This window comes from Ambystoma mexicanum, chromosome 5p, assembly GCF_040938575.1.
Source record: "Ambystoma mexicanum isolate Mex_15411 chromosome 5p, UKY_AmexF1_1, whole genome shotgun sequence".
In the NCBI taxonomy this organism is placed as follows: Eukaryota; Metazoa; Chordata; class Amphibia; order Caudata; family Ambystomatidae; genus Ambystoma; species Ambystoma mexicanum.
Genome location: NC_090930.1, coordinates 463,586,979 through 463,600,312, shown reverse-complemented (window position 1 = coordinate 463,600,312; position 13,334 = coordinate 463,586,979). Strand labels below are relative to the sequence as shown.

General features: G+C 46.3%; 1 protein-coding gene across 6 annotated transcripts in view; it reads left to right on the top strand.

Annotated features, from left to right (window-relative positions):
- Positions 1-13,334, top strand: part of PLS3 (plastin 3) — a 612,346-nt gene that overhangs the window by 349,397 nt on the left and 249,615 nt on the right. The gene's annotated exons all lie outside the window — the stretch shown is intronic.

The window sequence follows — 13,334 nt, the reverse complement described above, 5'->3', positions numbered from 1 at the left end:
CTGCATGTAAATGAAATGTGACATATCAGCCAGATTAGGTATATGCATATTTGACGTCCCAGCAATAATGTCATTTTAGCACCAGTGTAGCAAGGAATGTCATTAATGATCGTAAATTATTCTTCATATGAATATCACTGTGCGCGTACCATTTTGCAATTTCACTGAAAGTATGAAAAAGAAATGGATGTCTGAATTGGGAGATGAGCAACACGCCAAATCTGTTACATCTTGAATCCAGAATAATAAATTAACTGTGCCTATCTAGAATATTACATCTCACCATGTACTCTTAATGTACATTATCCAACATATGCATAACACATGGGGGAGATATGCACCAGCATTGGCCTGCAAAACAATTAGTTACATTTTATGAAAACCACTGGTGTTTGCAAATGGCACTATTTTCCTGTAGCGAAGATTTAAGACCATTTTGGTCACATGTCCAGGATGGTGGACCAGTAAATGGCAAAGGTTTGGGGAACTTTTGCAGAAATCAGAAAGGGAGACTGGTGAAAGCTAAGTTCATGGGAAGGGACTGGGGGAGGAGAAGGTAAGCTTGTTAAAGACTGTAAAACAGTATTGAGGGGAGGCCATGGAGCACCATATCACATGTGGAAATGGTTTCTTGTTGTCTTTCCTGGTCTCTCCCAGTCCATCTCATTCTTCCGGCGGCTCAGCGTCTTTGCGCTGACTATTGTCTTAACACTTGCCAAGGACTCACCGTTCCGACTTCTCGGAGCAGTTACAGTTCCTCGCAGCGGCCAGAGCTGTGCGCAGTGCTTCTCCAGGACTGGCCTCCTCTGGTCTCAGGATTCCAACTTCCCACATCTCATAGCGCCTATGCTCTGTATGGCTTACCAGCTGGTGCATGCCCCTCTCCCTCTTTGTTTAAGGTGTTTAAAGTGTTAATTTTCTCACGGGAGACTAGACTGTTGCTCTCGGTTCTGGGGAGAGATCATCATATCTATATTCCTCTTCTTTACCTGATAGGTTTTTCAAGGAAAGAGAGGTTAGTGTGTGGGGGTGTGTTGATGTTACAAGGGCTGCACCCTAAATGGTCGTACTCATCCCTGAAAGGGGGTATCCCTCCCCTTGAGATCCTCCCGCATTAGACCACCTACAAGGGGGCCTATTGGGTAGCGGCCTCACCTCCCTGGCCTCATAGGTATGCGCTCACCCTCTGGGAGACGTGACAACCTCTAGGGATTCTTCACAGTGACAATTAAGAGTTGGTAACGGCAAATCTAGTCCTCTAATTTTGCTCTTTCACCCCTAGAAATTACCTTCTTTACTCCCTGTATTTAAACTTTAACCACTTTGTTTTGCCTAGCCACTAACCATTTAGCTTGTCTGCTGGCCCTTAAACCGACTGTTCTTGTCCTTCCTCTATTGTTACCCTCACTGGAAGTATTGCTACTAGATCCACAGGCGATTGCATATTTCCTTGTAGTCTTACGTATTATACGACACCACGGATGTAATCACTGCAAACCTTGTGACTGCTTTGCTCACTTTCAGTATCTTCCTGTAGGCTTTTACGGTTGCCAATCATGTTGCTAAATTTGTAATTTTCTTGTCCTATTTTGTGTTGCAATGTCCTCTGATGGATGCACGCTTGGCTCCCTTCAGATTAGAATACTCTGTAAGGACATTGCACGAGAACAAAGTGAAAACAAAAGTTGAACATTTACAGAAGATTTGAGATTCAGATAAAGTCAAATTAGAGTTGGATCTCATCACTGATGAAAGATGATAAACTAGACAACATGTATGGTATATAGGCAGTAAAACAGTGGAATGAATGCTTAATTTGCATAGCATACCATTTGAAATGGCTTTAGGCCACAATTGATACACACAAGTTGAGGATAAAATAGCAGATGTTGTCACCTCATTTGTTACAATTGCTGCCAGTTTGACCCAGTGTGTGTTTAAATCTGCAAAGCACTGTCTAATATGACCCGTCCTCGCTTTGTGATGCGGTCAGCTTGAAGCTGATTGAGCATTGAAAACGATGCTTGATATCTTTGCAGAAGGTTATTTTGCTAACCCAGGTCAAAAGCTCCCAAATTATGTCCCCACCACAGCTATGAGGCCAGCCATTTCAAAGCCTCTGCCAGGGCCTACTCAGCTGATCATCCTTTTGAAGTTGATAAAGTGAGATTTGGTAATTTTTCCAGCTGTTGTCAGTGCTTAATAGTGGGAGGATTTCTGCAACACGCAAGTAAATAGTAGTGCATTAAACCTATTCAGGCATGCATTTGTATTTAAAGCAAAAGATAATGGGTGAAAGTTCTGGGAAAATGCATATGCCTGAATTAATGGATGATTTTGATCACTGGTATTTAAAATTGATAGGCGAGAAAAGTGTCCTAAACTAATACACTTGCGTCCCATGCACACCACGTTTACTGCCAAAGTAGTCCGTCAAATCTTATTAAGATTTCAGGGATTGTTTACGGTTGATTAGGTCCAGGCAGTGTGGTCATGGCAAATTAATGACTACAATTTCTTTCAATTTCAACATAATTTAATAAACACATTATACATATGACAAATTCATATAATATGAATATCAACAATCACATTAAATAGAGCTTGATGCATTTCGGGAAGGAAATCCCTTCATCAGGAGCGTAATGTTCATTAAGTTCATGAAGTGTATCAATCTTCTAGCTTCAACTCAATAAAGTAAATCAAAATGTCACCTCGTTAGAAGTTAAAAGATGGTCCTCCGATCAAACCCAGTACTGTTGTGATGTACTATTCCGTCAGGGAACTAAAGCAATTGTCCGCGTCTTGTCTTCAATTCTGTAGGGAGTATTGAGTGATAATGGTAAGTTTGTGTCAAACTTGCTTGAATGTCAAGGTAATAGAAAAAGTCCATAGTTTGACCGAGGCACGTGCCTCTATTCCCAAGTCTCATTGCATTCTCGAAGAGTCTCACTGGATCCCGGTATAGAATTGATAAAACATCTTAACTGTGTGGCTTCAGTGGTTTGCTATAAGAACCTTTTTTATGTACACTGTTTCAGACTAGAAGAAGGACTCGGACCAGAAGACCTTGTGTTCAATGAGATTTATTACTATCAAATGAAAGAAATTCCTTTCTGTCCCTATTGCTAAAGGGAGATTCCCTGCCTACAAAACTATACTAAGGTGCTTGTTAAAACAATAAATTAGGAGTACAACCTGCTTTTAGAGTTCGTGGAATCTTGACCTCTCCTCGGTCTGTGAGATGTTTCTTCTTGGCTTATTCTTGTCTTCGTCCAAAAGAGTTCAGAACACACAGTTTTTTACAAACGCCCACAAAGTCTCAAATTCCAGAAAATATTAACCCTTTAACTGCCATGGGTATTCCCCCCAGTGCCAGGGCCTTGTTTGGTGATTTCGGTATGTGGCCATTCAATGGCTTGTAACTTTTCTGTTACATGAGATATCTCGGCCAAATTTGGCTCCTTTTTTTCCCACATGTAGGCGGTCGTAACGCCACCCAGGAATCCTAGGTTGCTGTAGGGGGGTTGAGAGAAAATAAGCAAAAAGGGCTAAAATGTTGGGTTTTTTCAAAAAAGGCCAATAAAATGATGTACAAAGAAGCCTGTGGTTTTTTCCTTGTAAGAGCTAGGAACGAATGGTTTGCTGTGCTGAATTCCCCAATTTCCTGGCTTTCAAGAACAGGTTGAGTGGAAACGAAAAAAAAATATTTTGATGTGGTTATCAACCGTTTTGTAAGAGGTAGGCGATTTTGGCCATTTTTGCCAATTGGACATGCATGGACGGAATGGAAGAAAAGGGTAGGAAAGCTGAATTGGAGGACAGAAAGGCATATATTTCTGAAAAGTAGACAGAATTCCAAGTTTAGTAAGGGGTGATTTGCGTAGGTCAGGCAACAACTGGGTAGGGGAAACTGCCATAGATTGGGGGGAAAAGCGGGAAAATGACCGAAAAAAAGATGTTGGACATGGTTGGCTTGGTACGGCAATGGCTTCTATGAATTTTGAGAAAAGCAATGCTCTACTACATTTCCCCGACTCTTGCAGTTAGGAGAGTACACATTTTTTGTAGTGTTTTACAAAACAAGCAATACCGCAAGCCAAACACTGGAGTTTTACGCTCACGGCCTGAACAGACGCACTTAGCATGTGTAAATCGGGGAAAACCAATGTGGTGAGGAACGGCAAGCATACATTTTTTGAAAGAGCAAAGGCAGACCTTTTCAAGTGTAGGTGACTTGTGCAGGTTACAAAAGTGTATTGTGCCTAAAGCAGCGACTAAATGTCGGTCACATTTGGGAAATGAAAGGGTTGTGTGACAAAGGGCACCAGCAAATGGGTCAAAACGTTATGAAAACCACACAAACACAACACATGGCCTTCTGTCTCGCGTTCCCACAGGTGTCCCGATGAAAACAGTACCTCACGTGTGGGTGCACCTACTTGGGTGCCAAGGGGAAAGCCTAAAACACAAGTAAACCCAAGTCTGTTTTCAGACAAGAATTTCAGACTCTCTGCCGACCGGCACACCATACAGATATGGGCCTCGGGTGTCCAAACCACCAAGGAAAACAGGGAACCCCATGCATTTCGAAAAGGACACCTGTGGGAATCCGCAGAGGTATGATTTGCGTAAATCGGCCCAGCATTTATTACCCAGACACCCCCGCAAAGTCTGAAATGTGGGGGAAAAAAAACGCATTTTCTGCACATTTCACTCAGCTCACCGATCGAAACATGCTGCCAACAACACATGGCCTACCGTTCCGCGTTCCCACAGGTGTCCCGATGAAAACGGTACCTCACATGTGTGGGTGCCCCTACCTGGGCGCCAAGGGGAAAGCCTAAAACACAGGTAACCCCAAGTCTGTTTTGACCCCTGAATTTCACACTTTCTCCGCACACCATGCAGATAGAGGCCTCGGGTGTCCAAGCCACCAAGGAAAACTGGGAACCCCATGCATTTCCAAAAAGACGACACCCGTGGGAATCCGCAGAGGTATGATCTGCGCAAAGCGGCCCAGGATTTATTACCCAGAACCCCAGACAAAGTGAACATTGTGTTTTTTCCCCACCAAATATCTCACTTTGTCGGGGATTGTGGCTAATAAAAACTGGGGCAATTTGCGCAAGGCAGACCTCTGTGGATTCCCACGGGTGTCCTCTTTTGGGAAATGCATGGGGTTCCCCGTTTTCCTTGCTGGCTTCGACACCCTAGGCCCAAATCTGTAGGTTGCCCATATGAAAAATTGTGCTGTGGCGAAAGGCTTGGGGTTACCAGCGGGTTACCCTTTTCCTTTTGCGCCCCCGGTAGGTGCACCCACACATGTGAGGTACCTTTTTCGTCGGGACACCTGTGGGAACGCGAGAAGGTATGATATCTGTTGTTGGCGACCTGTTTCGGTGAGTGGACACAGGGAAATGTCTCTGAAATTGGCTGGAAATGAAGACAATTCTCAGACATTTCGCTCTGGCCACCCACCGAAACACACCGCCAGCAACATATGGCCTACCTTCCTGCATCCCCACACGTATCCCGATGAAAACAGTACCTCACTTGTGTGGGTGCAGCTACCAGGGGCGCAAAAGGAAAAGGGTAACCCACTACTAACCCCAAGCCTTTCACCACTGACCATTTTATTCATATGGGCAACTTACAGATTTGGGCATAGGGTGTCGAAGCCAGCAAGGAAAACAGGGAACCCCATGCATTTCCCAAAAGAGGACACCCGTGGGAATCCACAGAGGTCTGCCTTGCGCAAATTACCCCAGTTTTTATTAGCCACAATCCCCGACAAAGTGTGATATATTTGGTGAGGAAAAAACACAATGTTCACTTTGTCCGGGGTTCTGGGTAATAAATCCTGGGCCGCTTTGCGCAAATCATAACTCTGTGGATTCCCACGGGTGTCCTCTTTTTGGAAATGCATGGGGTTCCCTGTTTTCCTTGGTGGCTTGGACACCCGAGGCCCATATCTGTATGGTGTGCAGAGAAAGTGTGAAATTCAGGTGTCAAAACAGATTTGGGGTTACCTGTGTTTTAGGCTTTCCCCTTGGCACCCAAGTAGGTGCACCCACACACGTGAGGTACCGTTTTCATCGGGACACCTGAGGGAACGCAGGACGGTAGGCCTTGTGGTGTTGGCGGCGTGTTTCGATGGGTGAGCCGAGTGAAATGTGCAGAAAATGCATTTTTTTCCCACATTACGGACGTTGCAGGGGTGTCTGGGTAATAAATCCTGGGCCGATATGCGCAAGTCATACCTCTGTGGACTCCCACGGGTGTCCTCTTTTGGGAAATGCATGGGGTTCCCTGTTTTCCTTGCTGGCTTTGACACCCTAGGACCAAATCTGTAGGTTGCCCATATGAACAAATTGTGCTGTGGCGAAAGGCTTGGGGTTACCAGCGGGTTACCCTTTTCCTTTTGCGCCCCCGGTAGGTGCACCCACACATGTGAGGTTCCTTTTTCGTCGGGACACCTGTGGAAACGTGAGAAGGTATGACATCTGTTGTTGGCGACGTGTTTCGCTGAGTGGACACAGGGAAATGTCTCTGAAATTGGCTGAAAATTAAGACAATTCTCAGACATTTCGCTCTGGCCACCCACCGAAACACACCGGCAACAACACATGGCCTACCTTTTTGCGTCCCAACACATCTCCCAATGAGAGGAAGACCTATTGTGTGCAGGTGTCGTACCTGAGTGACAATGGGTACATCATTTGTATAGTAACTTTTCTGTAGTGCGTTCAGGTAACAGTAAAGTATTGGTAGTTAGCCATTTCACATGCACCTTTCCTCACACTTCACATACATACCAGTCACGATGCAGTTGGACACACAAGGTGGGATTTAGCACAAGAAGAAACCTCCTTGTCTAGCACAAGAAGGATCGTCCTTGTGAGCAGTGATGCCACGACAAGGCACCCACCGGATCACTGGCCATTCGTTTCCCTTTCGCGTCTGCAGTCAGTTGGAATCCATTTCAGAAGTTGCACTTCTACCAAATCACTAGCACCAGAGCAAGCGTATCTGCACATGAGCATATCTACACACCTATACCACGTGGAAATGTGCTTACAATGCAACTGTGTCTCTAGCAATATCTTAACTATCATTTGGCAGCAATTGTATAGCAACTGTGTCTGCATTCAAACTTTGTGCCTGCAATCGTATGTGGACCCTGATAGCAAGTGCACACTGGCTCACTTGGCTACCCTGCCCTACAGGCGCTATCTTCCACATCAACTTCGATTATGCCCATAGCAACTCTGGGCAAACATTCGTATGTTCAACCGTACCCACACAAAACACACACCCTGCAACGTGGCAATCATTTATGCAGTGCTGGAAAAGTGCATTCACAGAAATTAAATCTGCATGTTCTTTGTATCTTTACCTCATGCACGCACCAATCATATCCAATTAATTCCTACAGAGGACGTGTCACTTACACCATACATAACATTACTTGCAGTAAAACAATAAACAAGGCAGGATGTTACGAGGTATGCAAGACACCGCCGCCATACAGTTGGTGTCCAAGTACCACTTTCATGACACTTAAACCTCAAGGGAGGGAGCCAGAGTGGCGTGTATTATTTTGAAAAGACACCCCTTGAGTGGAGGGAACCTGAATGGTGTTCTGGTCTTCCACAACGCACCCCTTAAGTAGAGGGAGCGGGACTGGCGTTTCTTAGCATGCCAAACCTTGGGTGCAAGGAGCCAGATTCAGGTTCCATTCCAATGTACGCCGGAAGCAGATGGGGCTTTCCAGACGTTTTCTTCAACGGCAATCCCGAACAGGAGCAAGCTGCACTAGCGTGCCTTTCCAAGACACCCCAAAGGGGAGTGACCCCCAGAGTGCTCCACCCTTCTTCTCCATGGCTCGCCTCAACTAGAGGCGGTGGAGTGGCATTCCTTTCCATGGTGCTCCTGAAGTGGAAGGAGTCTAAATTGCGTTACTTTGCAAGGCACACCACGCGCAGAGGGAGCTAGACTGCCTTTTCCTTATGAGGCAGATCTGAAGTGAAAGGTACCGGGGGAGATGTCTCTTTCCCAGGCAGGCCTCAAATGGAGGGAGCAGGACTAGCATTGCTTGCCAAAGCACACCAAAGGGGAATGACCTGCATGGCACGACTCGAGTAAAGGGATCCGTAATGATTACTATTTCGCAGGCACGCCTCCAATGGAAGGAGCCTGATTAGCGTTCCTTTGCAAGTCACGCCTTGAGCTGAGGGATCTAGACTGATGTATATTTCGTAGGCAGGCCTCAAGGGAAAGCTACTGCTGTGGTTGCCTTTACAAGGCATGCCTCAAGTGGAGGAAGCAGGACTAAAAATGCTTGTGAAGGCACGCTAAATCAAGTTAAGTGAGTTGACATCCTGTTGAATTTTCATTGAAGGTACACCTCCAGGGCAGGGTGCAAGAGTGCCATTCCTTTATAAGACATGCAAGATTTCAGCGGCTAAGGGTCCCTTTCAAGGAATGATGGGCATTTGTGGAAATCAGTCGATCTCCCAATATTTTTCCTTTGTATGATACAAAAGGAAACAGGGCTGAAAGCAGAGGGCAGGCTGGGAAGGGCATTCGATCAGTACACCCGAGTATCCTTCCTCTTTCCTTGTTTAGTACACACCTTACATTTTCTGTAAGGTTGTGCCTTCGTGGCAGTGGAAGGAACATAATCACCAAAGTGTCGCTCTTGCAATCTGGCCACATCTTCTACCTCTGGAAAGGAGGGAATTGGTACATGATCCATAGCCAGAGATTGAACAATGGCTAATTCAAAGTCCAAAAAGGAGAGGTTCTTTTGTGGAGTAGCTGCACGGTACACCACATAAGCATTGTACGTTGCCATATGCACAATGTGTGTGGCTAACCTTTTGTACCAGAAACGCGACTTGCGTTCAGCAAGGTATGACTCAAGCACTTGGTCATTTTTGTCTACTCCACCCACATACTTGTAGTCCAGAATGCAGTTGGGCTTCCAGACTTGCTGAGTCTGCCTGCGCAGAGGGACTGCTGAAGTACTTTCATCATGAATAGTACTTAGCATGTACACGTCCCTTTTGTCGCAGAATTTCACTTCCAACAATTCATCCCGCCGCAATGCCATAAATGTGCTGGGCAGCCCTGAGGGTTTAGGGTAGAGTCTTTACCAGTGTAGACGCTCATGCTGGAGACATACTCAGTGGTACTTTCACACAACATGTACATTTTAATACCATATCGTGATCTCTTGCTTGGAATGTATTGCCTGAACAGTAGCCGACCTTTATAGAGCACCAACGATTCATCAATGGATATGTTCTGACTAGGAACATACACCTCTGCAAATCGGTGAGTGAAGTGGTCCAGAAATGGCTGGAGTTTGAAGAGCCTATCAAAGTTTGTGTCCGTTCTGGGTAATGCTGCCGAGTTGTCATTGAAGTGCAACATACGGCGCAGTGCTTGAAAGCAATTTCTGCTCATTGTAGCTGAAAAAAATGGGCAATAAACTGGTGCTACAGTAGACCAGTATATTGCGACAGATGGCTTGCGATCAATTCCCATGAGCAGAGTGAGACCCCAAAACTTTCTCATTTCATCATCGGTTGTGGGAACCCATGCTTGCGCTCTGGGCTGAGGTTTGAGTGGGACCCCTTGACCTCATGAACTGTGCAGCGTATAAATTGGTTTGCTGAACCACATCTGCATTGAACCCATCATCAACAAAAAGGTTGAAAAAATCAATAGGCTGAAACCGATCTGTATTCACTGTGCACCCTGATATACCAGTGAAAGGGCACAACAGGCTGAGCCATTGCTGGAGGCACCCAGTGCGACTCTTCAGCCATGTCCGGAACTGCCACATTGCGTGGCTGTCTTCCACGTCCCCTCCCCCTTACAGGTCCCCCTGTGTGTGGGAAGTGTGCGAAAAGGTGGATGCACTCTTCCTTGCTCTTCGTCATCAGATGATGACAATGATGAGCTTGAGGAGGGACTTTCATCAATGGACAACTCACTTCCCCAATCACGTCCCTCCTGACCCTCAGAAGCACTATCTGTTTCAGATTGCATGTCCACCTCTGTGCCTTACTCTGAGCCAGACTCCATCACTGCAGCTAATGCCTCCGCACCAGACATTGATCGCCGAGAAGCCATGAGTACCTTCGCTGTGGAACCCTTCACTGCCCAAAGACCAGATGAAGACTGAAACAATAAGTATGTGTGCTTCTGAAAGTATGGAACGTAGCACAGTAAGTGGTATTCAGTGCCACAAACCTACTCCACACAAGTACACCAAAAGGTCCAGACTTTGCTCACAAACTGTAGCAGCCCTCTGCAATATGAGGTACTCCCTGCACGCTACAATAAGCGGAGTACTACTTTGCAAACACTCACGTGAAATGCTAAGGACCAGCTGACTGCTTTACTACAAGTGGGTAGACGGCTACAACACACCTGCACCTAAAAGAAAGACAACAAAAACGCTAAGGACGATGTCCTCTTCCGCTAAACTTTACACAAATACAAGCGTGGGGACGAGGTTTGCAGCCACACTACCTATTCAGAAACAGCCAACATGCTTTGAACCATGCCTTCCTCCATGGGATGCTGGTGGATGGGCAATGGAGGTGAGAAGCAACCATGCAACATATTAGTGATTGGGTGAGTTGAAAAGCAATCGGCAATGAAGACGCAGACAGGGAAGATAACAAAAGTACACGGCAGGCCCTTCCAGGCAACTGCTGGCACACTTTTGACAAAAACACCTGCTCATTCACATAGGGTTGTCTGTTGTAAGGGGAAAGGTCACAAGGACAAAATTAATGCAAGACCAAGCAAATTGATTTAGGCTGATGCAAGTGGTGATGTGTAGCTAAGAAATAAGCAGCACAGACCTACTGAATGCTTTGACATGCCATGAATGCAAACAATTGCTAGGAAGTGGGAGTCTCACTGCCAACATATTTACTACCATTTGAATTCACATTTCACATATTCCAGTGCGTCCATCAGTTACTGGGCAACTCCCCCCCCCAGACCCCCTAAAATAGCGTCTGGGCAAAATCCATTATGTCTCCTATGAACAGCTCCATGCCTGTTTTGGAAAGGTGCACCCCATCTCCGTGAAACATCACAGCACCTTTGATATTGCCATGGTGAATGGTCCGTATTCTGTTGTTGCCCTCTGTCAATCTAGTGCACTCGCCATTCAGTTTCCACACCGAGCGATTGATGGCCCTTGTATTCCCTTGAGTTCTCCAATCCATCCTGGGAATCATCTGGGACCAGGCCACCACAGTGTTTGGAAACCTCTGTGCAATCCATTCAAGGTCTGCCATGAGTTGCTCCCGTACCCCCTTCCGTCCCACAGACGCAAAATCATTTCCTCCCAGGTGCACCACTATAAGGTCAGGGGGGGGCTCTCCTTTTGCTTGGGCATCGATGATGGCTCCTCCTCTGAGCTGGTGAAGGCGCATCCCCCCCGACCCAAACCAATGCACTGCAAGGCAATCCCTTCCAGACCCAGATGTAGGTGGCCCTTGGAAAAGTCATGCAGCCCTTTGGATATAAGAGTGGCCGAAAAGCCACACAACCCTCATCCTCACTAGGAAATGGAAACAGGAAAACCCCCATGATTATGGCTACACATACAGTTTACCAAATTACACAATGATTGCGTCAATACATGACTCTTGTAACAATCCCAGACACGCACTTCACCCATTCGGAACGCACCTCTCATTTGAGATAACAGTAGGTCGACACATAATTGCCACATTATTTTCAGGGGAAACAGGTGAAGAAGATGGTATGTCACCTTGTGCCAATAACAGTTGTGCTGGCAATTGTAATCAGTAAAGGTTGTCTGCTCCTGTGGCCCACCGCCTGCACAGCACGGTGGTAAGGTGACTTGCACATGCTACATTGTTACACTTTGGCAGGGTGACTAGTCAGACAGAGGATATGAACTGTGCAGCAAGGGTGCTTTGTACCCTCTCTGAAAATAGGTACTCTGAAAGAATGTGCGCCATTCATCACACATGGATGCAATTTTGGACACTTTGATTGTGAGAAATTGGGGTGCAGCTCCTGAACCACTGGTGAACTTGGGCCCACTCGACTACCAAGGCAGAGAGGCAGCCAAGGTTGCACACATGAACCACCACCACCCTACATCTCTGCCTGGCCAGCACTGCAGCTTCCCCGCCAGGACGGGATGGGGACCCTGCCGGGGCACCCTGCACCCACTGCTGATTTTTGAGGGACAAAATATCCATCTGGGAGATGGACGCCGAAGGCCAATGACATCACCCCCCACCTCTCCTGCCCCTTTAGCTACCCTGCATTACAGCTTTTCCCCCTGCAAAAGGATGGGGACCCTGGCAGGGCTCACTGGGACCACTGCTGGAAAAGGACCACAGAAATGGGAATCGTTGCAGTAAAAGTAGTGTTCTCTGTATCAAGTGTGCGTAGCAGGCTCAGAAGAAAATGACCATCTGCATTACTACCGGCAACATTTTTGAAAAGTTGCTGCTACTTATGTCGGCCAATTTTTCCCTCTGCAAAGCAGCCACCTTCCTCATTGCAAGGCACTCCCATCATTGCCCCCCGAACCTCCCCACTACCCTTTCTCACCCATGCCACTGACACTGCAGCCACAGTTTCTCCCACCACAGTAACTCTCCACCCGCACATTACCAAGTAATATATGTAGTACTTGCATAAGTCCGCAAAAGCTTTTCAGTAGCCACAACTGCAAAGGAAACATAAAAGAATTACATTCAGTGCTTTGCCTACCAATAACACATCCAACACTGTCCCCCACCAAAAAAATTGCAGGATCAAGCTGTGCCCAGCTTTCAGCCCATCTCAGAGCAAGAACTAGCCAAGGTAATCTCCAACTTAAAAAGTTGGAGTTGTAAAGGAGATCCCTGCTCCTCTCTCATAATTAAGGAGTGCTCCCCTGTCCTCATACCAGCCTTGACCAAGTTTGTTAACGCTTCTTTTTTAGCAAATGAAGTCCCCGGCAATATAAAAAAGCGTGGATTACTCCCCTGTTAAAAAAACCCAACCTCTGCCCCCTTACTGCTTCCAATTATAGGCCCATCACTAACACTCCCTTTTTGTTGAAGATCTTGGATAGAGTGGCCTATAACCAGATCGCCATCTTTCTCGAACAAAACCAGATCTATCATAAATATCAATCAGGGTTTCGTCTAAATCATGGCACAGAGACGGCCCTGCTGGCCCTTAAATCCCACCTCTTACAAAGGATGGATGTTGGTCATATCTCACTCCTTATGATTTTAGATCTGTCGGCCGCCTTTGACCTAGTGGACCAT